The sequence below is a fragment of the Aulostomus chinensis genome, chromosome 1 (assembly GCF_037954235.1).
Source record: "Aulostomus chinensis isolate RoL2024-O1b breed Wild chromosome 1, RoL_Achi_v1.0, whole genome shotgun sequence".
Taxonomy (NCBI): Eukaryota; Metazoa; Chordata; class Actinopteri; order Syngnathiformes; family Aulostomidae; genus Aulostomus; species Aulostomus chinensis.
The window spans coordinates 66,503,520-66,527,759 of record NC_141320.1 but is presented as its reverse complement, the minus strand read 5'-3'; the positions used below and the strand labels follow the sequence as shown (position 1 = coordinate 66,527,759).

The 24,240-nt window shown below is 46.1% G+C and overlaps 1 long non-coding RNA gene across 1 annotated transcript in view; it reads right to left on the bottom strand.

Moving 5' to 3' along the window:
• Nucleotides 1–2,205: 2,205 nt before the first annotated feature.
• LOC147272830 (uncharacterized) overlaps nucleotides 2,206–24,240 on the bottom strand; it is a 65,847-nt gene continuing 43,812 nt past the window's right edge. The window contains exon 4 of the long non-coding RNA XR_015115981.1: nucleotides 2,206–2,238. This is a non-coding gene — a long non-coding RNA (uncharacterized LOC147272830). The remainder of the gene's footprint in view (nucleotides 2,239–24,240) is intronic.

The window sequence follows — 24,240 nt, the reverse complement described above, 5'->3', positions numbered from 1 at the left end:
AAGCACCAACATGAACACAAATCTGAGCAGTTTGCTTAAATCCAACCACCGAGGGCCATGTGGAACAGCCCACCGTCAGCTGCAACATCATACAGTCACCGGTTTATGTATGCGTATTCCAGACATCAAACACGTATGCACCACCTTGTCACAGCACCAGCTCACCTTATTGCACCAAACGTGTTGCTCATGTGTACCGCAGTAATTGCATTCCTCAGCAACACCCACCCATTGGCCATTGGATGCTGTCTGTTTGATGCGGTGCGTACGCACATATATGCACGCACACCAACACGACGGCGCCTGGAACGTGTAAGTGTCGGTGAGCCCAACCTGCCTGCGCTGCTGCTAATAAAGGCCTCCAGCCTTCAGCTCAGCCTAGACGGAAGACAGCGCCAATTACATAAAACGACGGGAATGCAAAGGGGCCATCTTCCCTTGCCTCGCTTTGAACTTCCCCCGACTTCAAAAGGTGTTCGCTGAGTGATTACAAAGTGGGTTAAAAAAGCAGAGAAAAGAGGAAATGTATCCTACAAATCACCTATATCCAAACATTGACATTTTGACGCCTTTGAAAGTGCTGCCTGAAAACCTGCAGATACAAGACAACAAAGAGGCTCCATTATGGAAGTCGATAAACGCCTTCGTGTAAAACCACCGATGCAGTCTGATAGACAAGGTAAGGCTAGAAAATATTCAAATAGACGCTTTGTAAATGTGTAAATGAGGAGCTTTTGTGTGTTTGCAGTGACGAAGGAGCTGTGGATCAGCAGCCTGAGTGGGTGAGCGGCGTGCTGAGACAGCCCATCAATCAGCCCTTCGAACACCTTTCCCCCCTACTTCCTGTAAGTGCTCTGCCATCCACAGCAGCCGCCAGGAGTCCACAGGAAGCCACCGGGTGAGGATTCAGCAAACCTATTTTTTCCTTTTAATTTGAGCAATTGCTAGAAGTATTGATTAAGTGAAAGCACAATGCAGTTACAGGAGAGGTGGAGAGCGGAGCGCCGAGGGGGGAGGGTCCCAGGCGCCGTTAATGTAGCTCCAACAGGGGAATCAAACACTCCCTCTTGTTTTAAGCGCTCCTGCACCGCGGCTGCACAAGGCAACGGTGCCGAGCGGATCGATAGAGCTGATTAAACGGCACATATCGCCGTCATCAATATTATACGCACCCTATTTCTGGGATAGCGATGTTCTAGTGCTGGAGATGGATACAGCAGGGAGACTGACAGGAATCGGAGAGTACCTGCCCCACTCTGACACCGCGGAGCTTTCACACATGAAGACTCCTCCGAGGCTGAGGATATATCTGCTTTAAACGTACAGTTTGTAGACTTTATGGCTCGTCTTACTGTCATAAGTTGATCCGTTCGGTCCGATAAGATTTGGAAAGTCTAAATGAGCCGTGAGATTAAATTATTTCAAGTTGACGGAATGATTCTCAGCCTGCAACTTGAACACATTCTTGAGGAAAAGACTCCGTTTAGCAAGTTGGATGTCGTTTCAAGACATCCTCGTCTCGCTGTCTCAAACAAAACCTTAAAAAAAAGACCTCCGCTTTTACATGGTCTGTGTTCACGTGGGTCCAGCAGCTCTGCCCGAGCTGGAGACTGTTCTCTCAATAAAACTGACCAGACAGGATGTCAATTCAAGCCGTAGAGGTGTTTAAGTGACAGATAAAACTGGTCTATGTATCTAAAACAGCCCCTGAGAAAGCTGGGTTGTTGTGGGGAAGCTTCTGCTCTTGTGTGCCTGATTTAAAATTCTCCACCTGAGGGATAAAATCATCACAAGTCCTTTTCAATACTTTGCAGCCGTATTTGTGATCTCACATGGAGGTTGGAGCGTCCGTCTGTGACGAGTCACAGCTGACTACTGCTGCAGGAGTCACTGCTACACCTCAGCAATTACAAACCAAGCCTCCGCCGCCTCACACACTCTCTCACACACACACACACAGCAGTACATACAAGTGTTGGACAGTCGATAGCACAACTGCATGATAATCGATTGCCATTTGTAACAGCAGGGTAGGCAGAGGGGTCCGATCAGTGCAAATTATTGTCACTGTATGCTGTCGTGCTGTGCAGCCAGCCGGCCAGCATAGCAGAGCAAGATAAATGACAAGAGTCGCGGGAGCAAGATAGCAGTTAGTCATACCTGGTAGTGCAGGGGGCTCGGCAGGGGGGCGCGCATCAATACAACAGGGGAGGGAAGCAGGGGAGGAGGGGGGGAGACCTGGAACAAATTAAAACAGAATGAATTTCTCCATTTTCAGGTTTAGGTTTTGTCTTTTAGCAGAGAGCTGACACGTTTACCTCCACCAGTGCTGACTTGGTGGAGGAAGAACCCCTTAGATTTGAGGGCAGATCCAAAACTTTGAGAGGAAACATGAAATAAATCTTGTCAGACGAAAGCACATACTTGAAACCTGCAGGGAGTTCGACATGGCAGCAAAGCACCAAAGATCGTTCCGAACTGATTAAACTTTTCCTGTCTACTGAGAATCAGCATCGATGAGTCCTCCATGTTGCCTCTTACCCATAAATCTGCGCCACAGCTGTCTGAGCAACTGGTCAACATAAACAAAGTTAAGGGCTGAGGGTGAGGAGGATTCCTGCTGGACTACGCAAGATCCTGAAACTGCTCCATCTGAGGCAGAGACAGAGGCATGCTAGCACTTCCCATCCACTACCAGTCATTATGCTAAGCTAACTAGCATGCTCTCACTGTGCAGAAGACTGTTTATATCCTGTGTTCCCACTTCATATTGCACCTGAAATATTCAATGAGACTTAGTTTGTTCCATGTGCAGTACGTCATTCGACAGGCCTCATGTACAGATTCAGCAGTACACAAAAAAATTACATTCTAATATGCGTTTTCTTTACGATGTGCGAAGCCTGAGTTTAATTTCACACCCATTATGTCATTTAAGTGTTTTGTAAGAGCACATGACACTTTGGGAAAAATAATGCACTTGACCTTACCGCTGCGTCGGCCGTGGTGGAGTTACACACTGCTTGTAGTTTATTTATACACTTTATTTACCATCAATTTTCTTGAGACAGGAGTTGTGGTCTGGCTTTGACATCTACATTTGTTAATTTCTTGCAATGATGGATTTATGATTGTGCTTCTCTCTTCTGCTAAGTGCCTGCGCTGTAAATTGTGTACGTCGCGTATGTATAATCTGAGTTATCCAGCGCTGCGTTGTATTCTAATACCTCAGAAGGGAAGAGCTGCAGTGTGATCCAGGGATCACGGCACCTCTCCACAAGTCAGCGGTGTTGCATCAAGCAGCCTCATTGATTTCAAAAGGGGGAAATGGAAGGATCTCATTGATTGGAGATGCTCGGGGTCTTATTAAACAACTGTGAATGTCCCTAAAGCAAACGTCGGGGACAACTTACCTAACATCTGACTAGACTCCATTGATTTTTTTTCCTTCCTAGGTTGTGTTTGCATGTCCCCCACCACGCTCACTGATGCCTCTGTAGCATCGGAGCAGAGCGGCGTCCACACAGCGGCTGTAATTTGTGATAGCCGATCAGACGTAGTGGCGGTTCAATACTGTATCTTATGTGGAAGCCGGCTAATAGGAATAAACATTTCACCTTTGTCTAAACAATCGAGTCGTGAGAATTCCCCACAGTGCTGCAGGGTCAATGGGTGAAGCAGGGCTGCGGTTTTAAATGGCTCTCATACAGAAAAGACCATTACTAATCAATGGGGAGTCATTTTTTAAGGGTGTCAGACGAGGTAACTCAGGTGCAGCTGTAATTGTTGAGTAGACCTGGACGAGCGGCGGCCATGAATTATATACTGATGGCTCTGCTCCGTGATGTGTGCTCCTATCTAAATAAACCATCACCAGCCAACCAAGCAAGACAGAGGAAAAACTGATGTTGTTGTTAATGCATATTTGGAAAAACACATTTTCTAATCACAGTGATCCCATTTACAAGTTGATATCTTAAGTGAGTTTTCTACATGTTGCTGCAAAACAAGAGGTGAAATTACAGCACTGAGAAGGAAAGAAGTCCTGGTCAGCAGGAAATACCCCAACAGGACCAACGTCTTAGGAAATATGCATTGTGCATCGCCCTCAGAGCCAGAGAGGTAGACAGAGCCCCTGCTCTCCTGTATTAGCGAGCTGAGACTAGTTAGCTTAGCACAATGACTGAGACTAGGTGGGAACTGTTAGCATCACTGTGTCAAAGGTCAACAAATACGCTCTTCTCAACTGCCTGAAGTAACATTTTACAATGACAAGAAGTTGAAATTACTGAATCAGACACGTAGCCAGAACTACTTTCCTGACCAACACAGAACTGAAGCACAAACAGAGAAAAGTCTATTTGATAGAGGTATGCTAACACTTCCCATCCACTACCATTCATTGTGCTAAGCTAATTGGCGTGGGTCTCAGCCCCCTGATACAGCACACAGGAGAGATGGTCTCTATCTTCGTCTCTGGCTCTGGGGACCCAAAAGTTAGCATGTTCCTTTTAATTAATTTAGATTAGATCTTATAACTGAGTTTCCTGGGAGTGGTGCAGGGAGAGTGGGCTCACAAAGGAGGCGGTTCTACTGCGGGAGCACATTTCATCGGCGGGTCAAAGAGTCAGCGGAGAGTGAATGACTGACTCTCCTTTCCTCTCAAGTCACAGAACGCTCAGCGAGCCCCCGCCAACTGTGGGGTTATTGTATAATCACCATGTAGCTCTTAAGAGGTCTGGCTAGGAAATTGTTGTGGAAGGAAGTGCAGACAATTAGCGCATGTTGAGGGGCGCATGGGCGTCGTTGCAGGGCTGCTGGGGAGAACAACGCCAGTCAGGTGTTTATAAGATACTGTCAGACATGATTTATGACCCTCAGATATGATACTTTGTTATAATAAATCAGTTTAATTATAGTACTATTTGGGGGGGGCGGGGTGATCACTGCAGTGTGTCTGTCAGCAGGATATCTGAAAAACCGTTGGACAAATTTTGATATAATTTGGTGGAATTACGGGTAATATTATGAGGTGTGCTGGATACTGAAAGCTGCTTGTTTAGTAGAATTTTTTCCAGACAACTCTCAGATGAATTTTGGTTAAATTCCTCAGCAGTGTTTAGTCCAGAAGATCCATTTTTGTGGATTCAGATGGTACTATATTCCTAATCTGGATCCAGGTTTTCCGATTGGGACGAAAGGCTCTCAGATTAAACATGAACTGAGGACTTTAGTCTGGGGAAAACATTCTGCTGAAATAATGTGCGAATTTCAGGTAAAGTCAGAAAAAGCGTTGATTTTCAAAGACAATTTATTAGCAAAGTGGTGTGAAATCATTTTTGGAAGTTTAATAATGACTGAAACCAGAGAGTGGTGTTCCAACCAGCTTCCCGGACAGCTGATGTCGTACTCGGTGTACAAAGGTCAGATTTTATACCTTATTTAACCTTTCTCACAGGTACAAATCCTCAGACACACGATCTCGAGACTCCAGTGGTTCCCTGAACACTAAGACCGACCCGACTGGAAAGGGACGCAGACGTGGCATTTAAACAAGTGTTAGATCCTGGTTAATGAGTTGTGCTGATTTATTCACAATTTGCATTTGTGATGTGTATAACTCCACAAGTCCACAGTCAAAATGGTCAATAAATTTTATGTTCTCAGGGAACTTCATTATCCAGGTTACTGGTGATCACCAAGTGGGTTACATTTCTCCACCTGCATTAAACAAGCTGCCAGGCAATTTCCTTCCGAGCCTCCTCTCTCATCCATCCTCGGCCGAAAAGGTCACACAAACATTTTACAACCTGGACAATTAAAGTGCGACTCCTTCTGGGCTCTCCAACCTGTATTAAACCAGGATGGCGTCAGATCATTTCCTAGCACAGATAACTCCATCCACGGATGACATGCTGACTCTAAATAACCGTCTGGTAAAACGTGCCCTCGGGGGCAATCAAAGGTCAGACCAAAGGCTGTGTTTGGTGTCCAACTCGTGGCCCTTTAAGGTCTTGTGGCCACAAGTGATTCGTAAAATGTGGGCCGACTCAAAGGGCAAAGCAACGGATACGAGTGCCAAATACATTTTAATCTCTGTTTTCACAAGAGTGAAGCAGCGACAGCGCTGCACTGACAATTAGAAGATTAAAATTCATCAGCGGCGATGGTCATGCTGCCATTGCTCCTGGATGGGTGGTGACCACGGCCGCTGCCATAGCAACGCCAGGCTTGACCAGAGCACGACTGAGGATGGAAAAAAAACGTGAGGAAAGATAAGGCCTGCTGACCAGAGCTCATTAAGATGAGCTAATTTACTCTTTAATGAGGTGTAAACCTCTTGAATCATAACACTTGAAACATGAACATTTAAAGTTCATTAAAGTCCCCTAAAAACTTTTAAGTGCAAACATAGCGCCTAAAGTTAAACTCTGATAAGCTGGACTTATTTTTACAGGTTTAAAACTTCATGCTGCTTTGAATAAAATCTTAACTCGACAAAATGAAGTCACTCCTCCTATAAACCGTTGCTCAAACTATAAAATACTAAGAGTAAAGCAGGAGATGACGCCTCCTAACATCTTGCTGGACGTGTTTTGTTCATTTTACTTTTAGGAGAAATGGTTGGAGGGTCAAAGGGCAGCACGCAAGCATCTGCCACCGAGTTCTCAGCCTGCTCTTCAGGACGGTATTTTGCAGGACATTCTTCATGATTTACTGCACCATTTCAACTCACTGCACAGGCCACTTCACCCCCTCATGCCGACATGGAAGCCACGACACTTTTAGACCTGGGAAAGCCTAAAAAAAAAGCCTGACTTTTATTAATAACCTCCTAAAACCTGAAGGTTCCCTACAAACGCGATAGAAGTGTCCACTAAAACCTTCATCCCTCCCCCTCGGCAGCAGACAGAAACAGGAAACGGCTTCCATATAAAAGTGGGAGGCTCTGCCTGATGCTCTGCTTTGAATATTTCTATAAATTCAATCAGCACCTCCTACGGTGACATCTGACCCCTGCGCTTCAGCTTCAGGGACCAAGAAAGAGACATTTTCTGCAAAAATGAAAAAGTATTCTGCCTGACATAGAGGCAGATTTACCGACTCCAGTGCGCTCCCTCCTAACACCTGTGCAGCATGCTCGGCAGATGACACCATATTGGATTGATGCGCTTGACTTGCTTGGATGCAGCGAAGGTACTGTGAGGACAAACAGTTAAACACACTGATTCATCTCCAGCCAAGCACGCTGGCACACACAGCTGTGCCGTCCGGCGAGCTTATGGCGTCGTCATCATACTTCAATTATGAAAAGAAACATATTAGGAAATGTAAATTGTGTTAAATTGAAAAAGAGCCTGAGGATGTGAAGCAGGAGGCTGGATTTCTACGGCTCGACCTGAAAGGTGCCTTGGTTTCGCATTCGCTGCAGCACATTCTTCTACAGACAGACTTCTCATCTTAGATTTACTTTTATTCCACTTATCAAGACTCTCGAGGACTTGTTTCCAACGCCGTTACTGTAATTAGCAAACATACCGAGACAAATTCTTTGTACCTTTTATTGGTACAAATCAGAATCTGGTTTTGTGCCAATTTTCACAATAAACACAAACTTAAATAACCAAAGTAGCACAATCTCGACAAAGACTCCCGTGCAGTGACAGTTCAGGAGTGAAGGCTCATTTACACCCGTTTCTAGCTGAATGATTCCGTATCAGGCACTTCCTCCAGGTGGATGAAGACGAAGCAGTGCCACTGAAACCATCGGGGGGAGGCAGACGCCAGACGAGACAGAGATTTTCTAAATATTATAGAGGGAAATGTAGGAATTTAGGAAGACTGAATCATTGAGTTGAGACGATTAATGGTGAGATAATTGCATGAGCTGCCTCGAGTATGGGAATTCTCAGATTTGAGGTCTTTCTCTGCAAAGACTTGTTTGTTTTCCTCCTGAAATTCAGGATGTTTGTGGGGGGTGGAGGAAGAGAGAGGCTGCCTGGTGGTCCAGACCCAGATCCAGGCCATTCGAGGCCACCCTCCACCTCTCTCGTCAGCCCCGTGTCTGGGTGTGGAGCCCCAGAGGTGAGATGAGCGAGAAGATTGGGACTCCAGACACAGCACAGCGAGGCTTCATAAATCAAGCTCCCCCGCAGATTTTCATTCACGTATCGCTCCGTCTGAGTGCTCGCTACAAGCTGTAATTACACACTGGCTAGCTGTTGTACGGAGCTGAGGAATGAGCTACAACATAACGCACAATAAAGCCTGTCATATAAAAAATGGTGTAAAATAACTGGATCAACACTGCATTTTATTGTCTCCTAGTAAAATGACACTCAAATGTACCAAGAGAAGAAATAAAAACAGTGTTGTAAATAAATGAACGGGAGGCCGGGCTCCTCCGAACCTCTCTGACAAAACGTCTTCCTGCAGCATTACAGCTGATCATTATTTACAGAAAGCAGGAGAAAATAAAGCCGAATATTGCGGCAGAAAATTCAAACAGCATCTCATAAAGCTGGCATTTTTAATTTGACAAACCTTCTCCCTCTATTGCTTCATGCCAGTTCTGCTGCATTCATTATGTTGAGCTGAAAACAGGCCTCGCAGTTACAGAGCCAAAGACACCACACACCTTACAAGCGCTCTCAACAACTATTCCCAGCAAGTCGTCTCTCTTCTGACAAGAGGACAGCTTTAGGCAAGAAATCCAGGGGGAACTTTTGTCTTCCTGCCCCAGAATGGGAAACAGGCACCTGTTCAAACCCAGTTTACCTTGGTAATTATCCAGTTAACTGGGAAAAATGCAGAGAAGATGGAGCAGAAAAGAAACAGAATAGAGACATGGCCTCAGGTAGCGGGGGAGGATGTACAGCACGTCTCTCCAGGTAGATGAATGCGTGATCATCCCTCTCTAACCCAGGTGTGACATGTCCAGGCGACTAAACCCATGTTTGGAGTGAGATGTTGAGACAACTGCAGCCATTGTTTTGCATGTTTTTAACGAGACATTGGGACATTTATTTTAAATAATTTGTTTTTTTTAATTCTTTTATTTACTGAAAAAATGAGCAGATACCACGACCTGGATGAGTGAAAACCAGACTCCCCAGAAGCTTCACATCAGAAGTGTGCATCTAGGAGGAGCAGCTTTGCATGGTGCTCCTCTGCAGCCTGCAACATGGAGGCGAAGCAAGCTGAGAGGGAGCAGGGCACTGAGCAGGAGAGGCAGAGAGCTCTGAGGCAGTCCAGCGCTGACCCGGGCTGTTCAGCCTACCAGCCACAAACGGCAGGAAGCAGGTTTAGAGTCAGATCTCAACAGGGGCTTGTGGGGAAACAGTACACTTAAACCTGACTGGGCACTTCCTGCTTGAGCAACAACAGAGGCCACACATGGTAATGCTATAACTCCTCTGGTGACACAGCTCTTAATGGACCAGGGGAAAGCCTGAGGAGAGCCGGGTCAAGGGATCAATCAGTATCGTGGGAAGCTTTTAAGGACTTATTTAAGATTTAAAAATAGAGCTGGCCTCGCTTCTCCCTTAGCGGGGAGCGCTCTGTAGGATGCATCTGGACAAATGCAGCGGGCAGCAGTGGCGGTCCCTCAGCTCAAGAGAAATTTCCACTCTCTGATGTTCCTGCACCGTGGTTCAATGCACTCCTACAGGGGATTTGGTAAAAGCTCTGTAATTTACTTTTGTAATTAACTTCAGTCCACTTTACCTCCACCTGCTCTATCTGCTTCGATTTCCCTGCAATTTCCTACGTTTGCAGGGGTCAAACCTGGTTAGTTTCAGCTGTCGGGTGTTTGGAGGTGCTTGGGAAAGCAAACATTTGCAGTTCGAGAACGGCCAGACGTTACTAACTGAGTTGTGGTACCTCGAGGCCTGTTGCTGGAACACAGCTTCCTCAGTCCTACACTGATTTCAGCTCATTTTTGCTTGGTTCAAGCCAACTCTTCACTGAATGACTGATCAGCTGTGAGATCAGAGGCTTTCTCCTTCTTCGGTTTCTGAGAAGCGAGTGGAAACGTGCTGATGTGAGCAACGAGCGTCAGAATACTGCCATGTGCTGACTGGAGAACCCGCGCCACCTACCGCATCTTGTTCAACTTCCTCACAATATTTGCAAAGCAGACGATTAAAAAATGCATTAATTAGCTTTTCCTTCTGCTAATTGTCTGATATGAAGAGGTTTGCTGTGAGGAGCGTCAAACCGAACAAGTCAGCTTTGTTCGATAAAGCTTGTTTCGGAGTACATAAAACTAAGGGATCTGCAGGAATACGGACAATAACAAAAACTTGCTGTGGGAAGTCAGTAAAACAGAGAAGCACTTCAATTAGCAGCACTTTGCTTCCTCTTCCACGCTCGGACGGCTCCATTTGAAAGATCTCTTGACAAGGAGGAGAAACTCTGTTGTCAGAGTGAACATCCCTTCCCAGAGCCCCTCCTTCCCCCAAAATACACAATGGGAATGTCAGAGTCTACGGAGCAACCAGCCGGTGCCTGAATAAATCACAGAGCGGAATTCGCTCTCCTTAGCCATGTGTGAACGGCAGCATAATAAAGGAAAAGTTCTGCTGGAGCAACACAGGAACATACTCGAGGAATGATGCAAAACTTCTCTGTTTGCCTCGGTGCTTCTTACTTTGGTTTAATTGCAGTAACATCCAGATCTCACAGCATCGATCTGCAACATTTTCTTGAATTCCACACTCAAGCTCAATGAAAGCATCGTCTCCAGAGGCTGTCAACGTCATCCCATTCCGGAGCACATTCATGCAAAACTGCTTTTACTATTTGCCAAAGCTTGTTTTGCCTTTCTTCTGTATCCACTTAAGCATGATTATGATTGTCAAGAGTGTTTTGCTGCCAGTGGTGATGAGAGCCATTGTGGCTCTCTCTGTTTGACAAAGGTACTCGTGTTCGCCTGCCTGCTGCAGCCCACCGTCCTCCCCTTGGCTCTGCCTATTATCAGAGCTTGAAAGTGCGACAAAGCGGGGCTAAATGAAGATATTTGTTTCCACTCAGGTAGCACTGGCACGTGCCTGCCGCTGCCACAGCTCTCCGAGACAATTAGCAGACACCTGCTCGCAGCAGATTGCTCTGGCAGATTTCTGCTGCTCCTGTCGCCTTCGACACCGCCATCTGGCCTGGGGAAGGTGTTGCACAGGTCGCCTCGCCAGGGCCAGGAGTGACTCAGAGAGGGAGAAAATAGACACACAGGGAGCCTTCACTCAGATGTGCTAGCTTTCTCTTGTAGCCTGGTTAGAGCCTGATTCAGTGTGTCTGGCTGCACATCTGATCTTTGTGGAATTTTGTAGGAGCAACGTTCCTCTCTCTCCTTCAACCCAGTGAATATGGTTTTTATGGAAGGTCTCATGACTGATATGTAGACTTATTTGTGTCCCAAATCCCTTAAGGACACTAAAAGTGATGAATGGCAGTAAGGAGGAAAAACACAGATGCTAATGATGCTAATGTTGGCTCCATCTTTCTCCTCCATCTCTACACATCCCATCTACAGATCTGCAGCGTGCGAATACGTGGAACATGTCAGAAATGTGCATGTGGACATGCAACAATGTGACATCGTATCCTCATGAAATAATCCCGGGAATGTCCAACAGCGGGAGCGACCACTGGGCCTGAGCTAACGCCTGTAGCAAGAACCTCAAGCTAAATGCCAGACATTCATTTTATTCTCAGTTGCAGATGAAGATAATTGTGACAGCACAACAGACCCACTTCAAACAGACAAGCGCGGCTGCAAACGACTCACCGACACCGCCTGCTTTCCTCACCAGAAACACACCAGTAAATGTCCTGCGTTTGTCCTGTCCTCTGATTTAAGGTGCCAAACATTCACTACTTCCCATTTCATCTTCAAGTTTGATGTCAAACATTCAGATTTTGATTCAATCAGTTGATTCAGACTTTTTCCAAACTGCATTATTTGTCTCTGGGGGGGAAGTGCAATTACACACCAGAACAAAGTGACATATTTTTTACTGATTGGCCCAGAGGGAGACAGCATCACTGGCCAGGAGACGTGAGGGGGTGGGGCTCCGTTGCCTTGTTTCATTGTTGCAATCACTGAGAGCGTCACCTAAATGCCTCACATGTTGGAGTAAATAGTCCTCGTCTCTCCTGCAACACAAACCCAAAGTGACCAGCAGCTCACTGGGGATTACAGGCGTGACATATTTACTTCCTCCCATGATCCTAATGTGCTTAATATTCATGTGGCAGGCAGAGGAGACGAATCCAGCTGATTTATTTGATCATCTCACTTGTATACACTCCACTTCCCTTTCCAAAAGGATTCAGGTTGCATGGAAGGAGGGGATAGCTGCAGGCGTGGTGGCACACCACCCCGACCCCCACAACACTCTCAGACACACGATGTAAGAGCACATGTGCATATGCAGGATGCCCGAAAGACGAGAAAAACAACACAAGGGAGGGGTTCAGGGAAGCAAAACCAGCCGGACTTCACCCTTCTCAACCACAACGGCTCCTTTCACCTGCAGTCTAGACTTTCACCTTTAATAAATGAATACATTCAATTCATCATCACATCAAAAATCACAATAAATGCAATTACAAAAAGTGTTTTACTCACAACACTGTCGCTTCATTTCACCAGCCCTTCATATTAATATTGCTTATTCTACGTGATAACCAATCGCTCATCATGAAAAGGAGACAACAAATAACTGAATAAAAAAGGACTCGTGATCATGTGACCTTGACAACTGTCCCGATGCTTTTCAGTACAGTAGCTGGTTGGTTTGAAGCCAATTTTGCTGAGTCGATCATATTTTTGTGTGTAAGTTCTTCAGACAAAATGTCACTAGTCCCATTAAACTTCTTATTCAAATGCATAAAGTAAAATATTTCCTGTTCACATAATCCAGATATTCTATGTTTTTTTTTTTAACCGTATAAATTCAGAACAAAAGCTGACATTTCTGCTCAGAATTCAAGCTTTTCTGTCCAGAAATGGCTGTTAAATATCAGGTTCATGGTTTAAGTTTGTGCACACAAACTATCACCAACATACGTTACAAAGACCTCAATCAGCCCCTCCAATAAGTAACTGGGTGGTTATTGCTTGAGAACTCGCATCATATACTGTATACTCCAGTATGAAGTACCAATACACCGGCTAAGAAGTACACTCTGCACATCAGCCGATAAAGTCGAAGAAGAAGGTTGAATAAATACTTTCAGATTCTCCACATGCAGAAAGACCACCACTGACTCTCAGATGTCCGCTCAAAGACACACAGATTGACTACACACACACACACACACACACACACACACACACACACACACGGTGGAAAGCCTCCTGACGCTCGTCTTTCATCCCCGACGCTGCACAGCTGCTCACCTTATTGCCAGCAGTGCTCACTTCAACCCCCAACCTTGCCTCCAAGGTACACAGTGTGTGTGGGCTTTGTTTGCTAGTGTGTGTCTCTACTTTTGCTCAGATATAGGTGTGTGTATCTTACCATGCACGAGAGTGTGTATGTGTATGTGTGTGCGCGTGCGTGTGTGTGTGTATATGTGTGAGCCAAACGTGTGCAGGGTCAGGCCCCAGAGGCCAGACTCGCTGGCTGCTTTTCTGTGTTGACTGAGTGTGTTTTCATGTGTGTGTAAGCTCGGCCTCCGCGACCTCACATGAACACATAGAAACAGGTAGCGGGGGCGCCATGTATTATTCATACCAGCGATAGGGGTGGGGCGGGCGATGAGAGGGGTCACGAGAGCGCCTGTTGAGTCGAGAAAGTGGATCTGAATGTGGGCAGGCTGGTCAATGTCGACTTTCATTTCCTGGCAGCGCAGCTTGAGGAGAACGCTCGCAGCGCAGGCTTAAAACTGTAAGTGCATCATGAAGTCAGGCCTCCGGTGGGCTTTGATACTCCAGACACGACGACACAAATGTAAAACACACACAGTACATGTAAGTCAGCGCTAAGTTCACTGTGCTGCTTTGCTAAACTCTCTGAAAGAGGGTTTAATGTACAGAGCCTCAGAGAGATAAACGGCTCCCATTTCTCTCTTTTGCCTTTTCCGACCAAATGCTGTAATGATGCGTTTCATTACGCCTTCATAAAGTAGGTAACCCGTGACTCGTCTCATGCTGCATTCACGTGACGTTGGAATAACCAGATTCCCACGTGGAAAATTCACACGGACAAAACAACTCAGCTAATCTGAGCTTTACTGAGCTGACATCATCTTTGCAGAAACATGGGAAAAAAACCATGTTAGGTTAATCGTCATGTGATTAATTTGTGTACTGAATCCCATGTTATGATCCTATATAATGTGTAGCAAGAGTTAGCGAGTGAGCTGGACTAGCTACAACAGCTATTACCAATCACCTTCAGATCCCTTCCTTCACTCTCCATCAGCTGTGAGCAGATTCAATGTCGAGCAAATTTGAAGCAGATTGTAGAAACTGCAAACGAGGAATCAGAGCCGCAGCCACACACACACAGCTGGAAGCAGCCTTTCACGTCCCGTTCCAGGGCTCTGAGCGCTCAAATGCGACTTCTCGTGGCTTCCGTGTTGTTCCCACTTTTTCCACAGCAAAGCCAGAAGAACAGCTTTCCAACGGTAAAACTCAGACTTTCTATTTCATCACCCTTAAAATGCTGTTCAGGTTATTTTCCTCTTCATCAAATACATTCCCTTCCATGAGCAGCGTGATCTTAAATTTAGAGCCTATGGAATGACCAGATGGTACATTGCTGACCTTTGACCCCGTATTTGTGACGAACATATTGGGGAATATTTTTAAAGTGATACCAGCAGTTTATTTCATGACAAAGCCACCAAGCTACAAGCCACAGTCTTCCTTTAGTGGCAGATGGTGAGGAAGCACAAAGTTGCCGGGGAGAAAACAGGTTAAATGTGTGGATTTCTGTGACTCAGATTAAAGTGACGAGGGTATATTGATCATTAAAATGTCGGGTACCTTTACTGGAGCTTGTGCAGAATCAGGCGGCCAGCAGAGACAAACAAAAAGCAGCAGCAGCTTCGCCCACACAGCGTGTAATGGGCGCCTGGATCACACAACCACTTTTCTTGTCTTTTCTTTTCAAACATGGCTGTATGGCCTAAGGGGGTGGAGGAGAAGTTAGGCACCTCTTAGCCTTACACCTGGCACAAACTCCACACTGGCTGCCAAAGTTCAATTCCCTCGTGTGCTTGTGTGTGTGTGTGCGTGTGTGTCTCAATGGGCAAAAATGCAATATGAGGTGCGAAGAGGCGGCAACAGACAGCACAGGAACAGACCTGCATAATGGAGCACAGATCCCCCGTTGGTTCCTTTTTAACACCTCGCAGTAGTTTGAGGGGAGAGTGAGACAGCGAGAGATAGACAGCGATGGCGACAGCCAGACACAGAGGAAGAAAGAAACAAGTTGTAATTGAGCAGACGACGGCGCGGAACACACTTTTCCCAAGTTGTGGCGCTCTCGTTTGGCCTGGCGTGGTGAAAGTTGTCTGGCGCTGATTCTGTGAAGAAGAGGCTTTTGATTTAAGGTCTGGAAATACCTCGTCTCTGGCTACTTCTCAGGCTTAAGGGGGGGATTGTATCGATTCCAAGACGGACACAACTATCAGAACTTCACACACCTACACGGGGGGGTTTCATGTGCCACCTTTGGAAGTTTTTGTCTCCCCCTCACCCTTACCCGATGAGACGGGGATGGGGGGGATGTATCGTAACTACAAAGACAGAATGGAGCTTTGAAAGGCAAGATTTTCGAGCTTGCTTTGGGCAAACAGTGGGCTTTGAAGAAGCTACTCCTCTATTAAAGGGGGAGTGGGGGGGGGGATCGATGCTGACACACAAAAGTGTGCTATCTATTGCTGCAAATCCTCATGGATGCCAGACTGTAACTCAAAAATAACTTTATGAACTCCATCTTTAGGGCAGGGAGAAGGGACAGCAGGTTTGCTATCAAGCCAGTAGCCTCACGCTGCTGATATGATCAACAGCTAGTATTCATATCCTCGGTGACTCGCTGGATGAAAACACTCGTACATGTACCGCATGTACTTCACCACATGAAAAAACATGACGTGGTGTAGAAATTAAAGTCCACTCAGTTTATTTGTGGTGACAAAACCGCCAGGATTTTCACCCCAAAGCGTCATTGTGTCTTTCCTGTTGTACGGTTCACCGGGTTTGGTGAGGATCAGAGTGGTCACATTCACGTCTAACAGTGGAAAACACAAGCCAGCAAATCTGACCAATAACCACCTTCACTCAGGCAGTTAGAGTAACGTGATAAAGACTTTAGATTATCAGATAAAAGCAGACACACACACAATTACATGGAGAGATGGGATGAAAACATCCCTGAGCGCCTGTGAAAGGTCTTCACATTAACGAGGAACTGGGCACAAATTTACAGACACAAGAAGTCGAGGAAAAAGAATTAAATACGATACGATAAAAAAGCTGGCTGATGTCATTCCAAAAATACCTCTCAACAGTGACGTGTCACTGTGAGAGTCTTGCTCTCTAACAATCTAAAAGAACTGTGTCGAGCTGGAGAGGATTTTCGAGGAGTAATGAAATTACAGTGTCTAAATTGTTCCAAATATCACACCAGAAGTTGCAGATGGAGAAATCCAGAGTGACTCTGGGGCTGAGCTTCTGTCTTCCGTGTTTGCTGCCTTTATATATAGATCCTGAAACTGAACAGAGCAAAAACAGATATTTTTTAAGTAAATCATCAGCTGAGCCTTCTGTAGTGCATCAAGCCCGATTGGATCGCTCCAAAAAATGTGAGCCCCGCCCACATGAGGCCCTCCAGCAAGGAATTACTCAATGCTGAAAGACATGAAACGATAAAAAATACTTCTAAAATCTCTGCTACATAGAAATTTAGCCTATTTATCTCTTTAGCTTGGGAAGCTCTGGAAGTCTGGGGGCACAACTGCATCTTTAGACACATTTTGGCCTAATTAAAGTATCTCAAATCGTTAGCCATGTGGGCTTGTGCCAAGCCCTGAGTTAGGGGATGCTCTCTGATGGTAAATGGACAAGGATTTGTGACTCCAGTCTTCTCACATCAAAGCCTCAACTCAGGGGGAAGACAGGAAAAAAAAAAAGATCGCCTTGAACCTTTCCAAGTCCGGAAAAACTCTGTCGTGGGTGTAGCGAATCTCCAAGAGAGAGGAGGATGTAGAGAGATGCACACAAAGAAACGAGCGGAGATAGGAAGGAGAAGTTTGACTTCTGAGTAGCACGGTGTCCTTTCGTCGCTGCAAATTAACTAACAGGTGGTAGCTAGGAGGTTTGGAAGTATGGATCTGAGGAGGGGGGAGGTTGGCCAAGAGGTAGAGCCCAGACTGCAGAATCTCCAGCCCTGTGATCAGACTCCAAGCTGGCAGCTACGCTATCAACAACGGAGACTGCAGATGTTGCCGGGTTCCCCTTTTCCTCCAACATGGCCCTCAGCTTTTTTACCTCCCCCTCCCGCCTGGATCCTGTGTTGTTTGTGTGTGTGCTGAGTAGGAGGTCCTGCGAGCGAATCCTGATCAAGGCCTGTGACTGTGACACGCCATGTCAGGGCTCATTTCTGAGCGTTCCTTTCTTGTCACAAAACATGGAGAGTGTGTGTGTAGGTGTGCTTGAGTGGGTGTGTGTTCACCCATCCTCTCTTTCTAGCTCAGTTTCAAAGAAACTATTGTTTACTGTGGCGTAGAAGTATCTGTGTGTGTCTTTACAAGTGCTACAATCAGAAAACAAGCTCATCTCTTGCCACAGTGTCTGTCTACCCTCTCAAACTTCATCTCGCTCCTCTCAGGACACTCGCTCCACAACAATCTTGAGTCAGTATTCTCAGGACACATCCGTATGATAGCTTGTGAAAAGTTCTGCACCATTTTCCGTGCATAATCCCAAAAACGTCCAGTAACACCAGCACTCAGTAACCGGCACCAACCCCCGCAGTGATAACATCAAGCTAAATATCAGACATGCCTCTCGGGTTGGGAAAACGACAGTTGGGGGTAACAAAGAAATATGCTGCTACGAAAGTGACTGCAAATGTCCAGACGTTTGCTCTCCAGAAAACCAGCTGCTAGTGAACTGATGTTGCACTAGAAACCTGTGTTTTTGCAAAAATGCCGACATTTTTGCAAAAACCCACCCGGTACTGCGTCGCAATGGTAGCTACCGTCCCGGTGTCTTGCTCCTGGCCAACGGTTATATGCACGTGTACTTGTCGTTGGTTTGAGTATGAAGAGCGAGAGATGAGCAGCCTCCAGCCAGCAAGGGACGCTTCATCGAAGGAGTTGCTCACTGAAACATTTTGTTCACCAACATTTGTTCAATATTCCGTCTTCACCCGCCGTCTCCCCGTGCTCCCCCTCTTCCCTCTGTTCCCTCCTGTGTGTCTGTGACAATTCGGTGCACAGGTGGTCAGTCCACTTCTCCTCTTCCAAGTGTTAGATTTCATTACAAACAGTGTTGGAGGTGGGTCGAGCGAGTGTGTGTGGCGGTGGCGTAGGTGGGGGAGTCCTCGCGACATCTGTGGGCTTATTTGAAGGGCGGATGAGACGCTGTCAGGTTCGCCAAGAGGCTGACCGGGAGGACATCAGCAGTTTGAAACATTTAATTTTGTTTTTATTCATTTTTAAAGGGGAGAGGAGGCACGTTTCACGATTAATGGTCTGAAGAGGACTATAGGTCTCTTAAAAAAGAGAAATTCCAACATCAGCAAAGTTGAAGTGGTCTTAAATTAGGCTGAAATCATTTTATTTTCACCTTGTTGGCTGAGTTTTTCCTGAATATGATGATGTACAAACCTTGCTGATGTCAATACTGATATGAATGGCCAGAAACGGTCGAAGCTCTCATTGTTTCTATCCTGAAACTGATATGTATTTCAAATTTCTGGGTGATGCGTGACTGACAGCATGAGTGATGTGTCTTCACTTCATTTCTTCTCAACAGGAAACGCTTGTTTTAATCTTTAATAAGAGACCTGCCCCGTCTCTGCTTCCTCTGTCATGCATTCGCAAACAAAAACACCTCCTATTCTCTCCTTGCTTTGGATGTCTGTTTCTCGACATTTTCAAATCGCTACAAGTGATAAAACGCTTACGAAAATGGAGTAACCAAACGTGATTGTTAAAAGGTGATTTAGTGTCCCACAATGTGCGTTTGGAGACACTCTACTTCCCTTTTCACTTTGTTGAAAAGGTACGAGCTGCAGCCTGCTGCTCCTCTTTGGCTCCTGGCGAAATTGTTCTTGGCAGTCCTGCAAGGCTTCTCCCTGTTATGTGCCATTTGAAAGCATTATGAAATCTGCCATCTTGACTGCGTGAACCAAATAACAACGAGTGCATTGTGCGCCACCTGTTCCACACATTTAGGTGGTTTTAAATATGCAGGCGCAATGGCACCTAGTCCCTAGTCTGATGCAATGTGGCTAAGAAGGAGGGGAGGGGGGTGACAAGGTAGTGGGGTGTATGGCAGCAGAAAAGGGGGGCTCTTTTGTCTTATTTCTCCCTCTTGTACCAAAACAATCCTGAACGACAAACTCTGACATCCCCAAGGCCTCCAGGAGGTGCTTCTTCAGTCTGAGAGTGTGAGTTATGGAGGAATTGTCTGGCAGCAGAAATCCAGGATGGCGCAGAGAAAGAGAGAATAAAACGGAGCTGTGGGTTGAGACGGCCAGATACTTGAATGATGCCGGCCAACTCTAAAATCAGGTAATTAGGTACAGGCACGGCTCACATGACAGAGGTGAGTGTGTGAGTTTCTTGAACAGCTCCAAAGGTGCAAAGCTGCAAATGTGCCAAACATTGCTTAAAGGTGCTAAGGGAGGTGGTGCCAACTTCAATCTGCAAGAGGTGGATTTCAAAAATCTATTTCAGTCAAATCCCATTACTGCTCGAGGAAGCTGAAGGAGCAGAGGGTAGAGGTAGCCAAGTAGACAGAGGGAGGGTAAAAAATAAAGACCGCTATCTGTGAATATCAAACCATCTGTCGGTCGCTGAGAAAGCAGCAAGGTCCTCATACGTCTTAGAGCTCTACTGTTGAGCGTTCCCTACGCGTGTCCGTGACGTACACGCCCCTGTGGGTCACCCTGAGTTACGGTCGAGTGGATGACGTGTCAAATAATTCACTTACAGTCCAAAATGTACCTGAAAGGCCACCACAGTCGGCAGAAGATACGACATCCTGGGGGCTCACACCTAAACTCGCTTCATCTGTTGTCAGAGTTTGCAGGTTTTGATGCCAGATGACTTAAATCTAACCTAGAATTCAGACCGCCGGAGCCAAGAGTTTTCTGATGTGTTGTCCTCCACACGTCTTCATCTTCTGTCACTGATAATTTGTTAGTTTTCATTGAATTTTCAGCAGCAATTTAAAGCCCGATGCCCAGGTTGATGAACCCAGAGGAAGAAGTCCTTAAGTCAGATTGACCATCTTCTCAAAAAAGGTTAAAATACCTTTCCTAACAGGTTCTAAGGTCCTGGCGTTCACTTTGAGGAACCTGTTTAAGGGTTGGTACATTCCGAGTGGAACCCTGAGTGCTGAAGGTCATGCAGGGACCTGAAAAAACCCCTTGATGGCTCTTTGTTCTGCTCCTCTCACCAACGCTCATGAAGCTTTCTGGCCTAGAGGAAAAAACCAGCTCCTAACTTCTACTGTGGTGGATGGAAATGCACACGGTCACATCGCCTTTTGCAAATATTTTTTGGAATCCGGGGTTCAAAATTGGAGAGGGGAAGTTATTATTTTACAATATCAAACACAAACGAGAGAATGCACAGCGCTCCGACACCGAGTCGCTGTTACCACAGAAAACAAGGCATACTGTATATTTGTGAGCCTAATCAAAGATGTACAGTGAATTCAGCCCGAGTCTTCATCAGCAGCAGCTCTTCCTCCCCCTCCCAAACAAACCGTACGGGGCCTTATTAAGCTCGTACCTCAGGACTCGTGCTGCTGTCTTGGAGCGTAGAGGAGAACAGGGCTGGTAAATTAATGAGAAAATAACTCCGGCTTTTGTGATTTCTCACCTCATGTTAAGGGAGGGGATATTTTTGCCAGTTGTTAATTACTGTCATATGACGACGGCACCTTTTCCCCCCTGAAAATGACATGGAGTGAAGGGAAAGTAGGGAGGGGGAGCAGGGGGGGTCGAGAATTAACTGGGAGTGTGAGCTTGTCATGTACCTGACGTACCGGGGAGCATGGGTGCTTTGGATGAAGCTCATTTATTTACAAGTTCTCATGATTTGTGAGCTGAACGCTTTTATTCAAATGGAAATGAGGAAATCGAGACTTCCTCACCCTGTTGTACCTGCTGCTTCTCTCTGATTGATGTAAGATGACGAAATGTTCCATCAGTGCCGTGTATTAACCCATATTCTCCCTCTCACACCGTATACCTCCTGCCATTTTGGCTATTTCACAGTCATAACGCCTGTTAGGTGTAGGAGTATGTGGCACTCAATAGCTGGCGACTTCACACATATCGCTGGTGTAAAGGACAGAACGTCACTGGCTGGGGATTGTCTCCATTTCCTGCTTGACTGCTTCAGTAGCCCCCTACAGAGGAGGGAGGGGCTCCCCATCACACGCCGCTGACCTCAAACCACGGCCCCGCAAATGCTAACCTTTTCTCACCCTTCCAAAATCAAATCAATAACACTTTGGCCGCGAACAGGGAAACACTGTGTTGGCATTAATCACCTGCCCTTCCATGCTTGACTCTGCAGCTTGCTCCTTGATGTCTGGCTCTGTTTGGTTTGGAGGTAATGGATTGACTGAATGACTGCTTTCCCCGCTGAATAACCGCCTGCGCCAGACAGACGGCACTAGCTGTTGACTTTGCGGAGATCGTGTCTTAATGAGTCGCCCTTTGTTTTGTTTGAAATAAGGGTTTGTTTGATTGACTATCAGGCTGAAGTCACAGGGTTAATCAACCTGTGGTTCACAATCCGTCCTCTTTATGACTGGAGCCTGAGAGATGTGGGGTTCCTGCGGTACTGCAAGAATCCATAAGAACCCAGATTGTATTGTATTATCACTGCAGATCCTACACGCGTATTAGACATTCCCACTGGACATACATGAGGTGTGACATTGTTCAGTAGGGACGTGACTGTTCCCCTCCCCTCTGAATGAGTGACCAACGCTCTATTATTTAGAACTCATGAAGCGGTGGGAAAATGAGCCCTAAAACCCAGAAATGAGTTTTGCAGAGTTGCAGGGAACTTCTGGGTTAGCCCTCATCCCTGCATCACAACATCGCTGACAAGTTGCCAAGCTGGTGAGCTCAGGCAACAACACTAAACCCTACTTTTGTAGCGAGAAAGACCCTGGAATCAGATGATCGAGAAAAGAAAAATTTACCATAAATACGAGCCCCATCAGCAACATAGTGGCTGAAATCAGGCTAAATAACGAGCAACCAGAACCTAAAGGTAGATTACTAAATACATGAGATGTGACTTCATAAGTCAGACAGGATTCATCATTTTCAGCCAGAGATGTCAGATCCAAACAACAAACGTTAATGGCCAAATACTACTCGTCATGTTAATTGTCCCTTTAAATCTTCCCCTGCTTGAAGATTACCCTCCACGCACACCAATCATTTTAATCATCTGAATAGTCGTTTTAGGGTCAAAAGATTTCCCGTTCGAGCTTCTTTTGAAAAGCCACATCCTGACTTGATTCGAGTGAATTCACCCCACCGTTGGCTTGCTTCACGCTCGTCAAGTGTTCCCTGTCCTTCCTGTGATTGCATTAGCAGAGCCTGATATCAGCCCTGCAGTCCCATCCACATAAATGCTCCTCTCGAGGCTCTTGTGTAAGCACATACAGGTGCAGCTATAGACGGCCTAGCTTGCGTTGGCAGGAAACAGGTGTCTGGCTATTGATAGCGTCCTGATGGGGGGAGGGGGGGGTGGCAGGGTATGAAAAACAGGTGGGTTGTTGTGTGGTCCCCTGGTACAACGACTACTAATTGTTACCAACGCTTTTGAGTCTATTTTCGTGGCTTGGTGCCAGATGGTTGCGGTTTGACAGGAGAAAAGAGGGGAAAGTGGTTGGTGTTTATAACAGGTTGTTGATTCCTGATGAAATGAAACCTCAGGGACCCTTTAACACCTGGCCGATAGAGATGTGAAATTATTAACAGTATGCAAACCTGTGTAGGAGCAGTAGGTGCATGCTTTCATTCCTTCCACACGGCTTCTAAGTGCAAAAGGACCGAGTGTGGCTTTCTGGAAAGTTGCTTACATTACATTAGCCGAGCTGCACCAGCTACATGTGCGCGACGCTCGCTACTAGCTTTGTGGAATTTTATAAAATTGGTATCATGGTTTTCCAGTGCTGGTTTCGCCATGACGATGATAATTCATCTGCCGGCTAATGGTAAAGTGAGAGAAAAGCTAATTGAGAGGATTAGTATCATCACTAAATCTGGAGAGAGGGGAGGAATAAGATCAAGACACTCTAGACTTCAGGTGAGCCAACACTCCACAAAATCAATCAGGAGAGGATGGACTGTTGACAAAATATCAGCACTTGTAAAAGCTGTGAACAGTTGTTTCAATGAACCAGCAGCAGGGACGGATAACACTCCTAATATTCAGCCTTTTGCAGCTCACATAGTTTGAAATGCCAAAAGCCACACACAGCGCCCCCAGAGGTGGGAAAGTGCCTCTACGCTCAGGAACAAAAAAAACAAACAGAGCCGACATGAAATCGATGCCTAAAACACCTTAATCTTCCAATTAAACCTCTTCAGTGGCTGCGGCAAGATGGTAACTGTGATAAGTACAGGTTGGAGTGAGGCGAGGCGGCAGGAGGGGGAGGAGAGGAGGAGGTGAAACCTACACAGGTACGTCTGTCACGGGTAATTACCTTCTCAGCGCTCTCGGCTCTCCAAGCTGCCAGTTGTCTGTCAGACGGATCAGCTTACCTCTTGTGTGTGTGTGTGTGTCAGCTCCATGAATATGTGCTCAAAGAGAGCGAGGATATAATTTGTATGAGTGAATCTTGAGTGTGCGCACAGGTGTGTTGACATGACAGTTTTTGTGTAACTACAAAAAGTGAAAAATGTGATTGTGTGACAAAAAAGGGAAGGTGAGAGACAGACTAAGAGCACATTCATAAAACCTGTGTGAAGTGAGCGTGTCAGAGCACAGACTCGTGGCTCCACACACACACACACT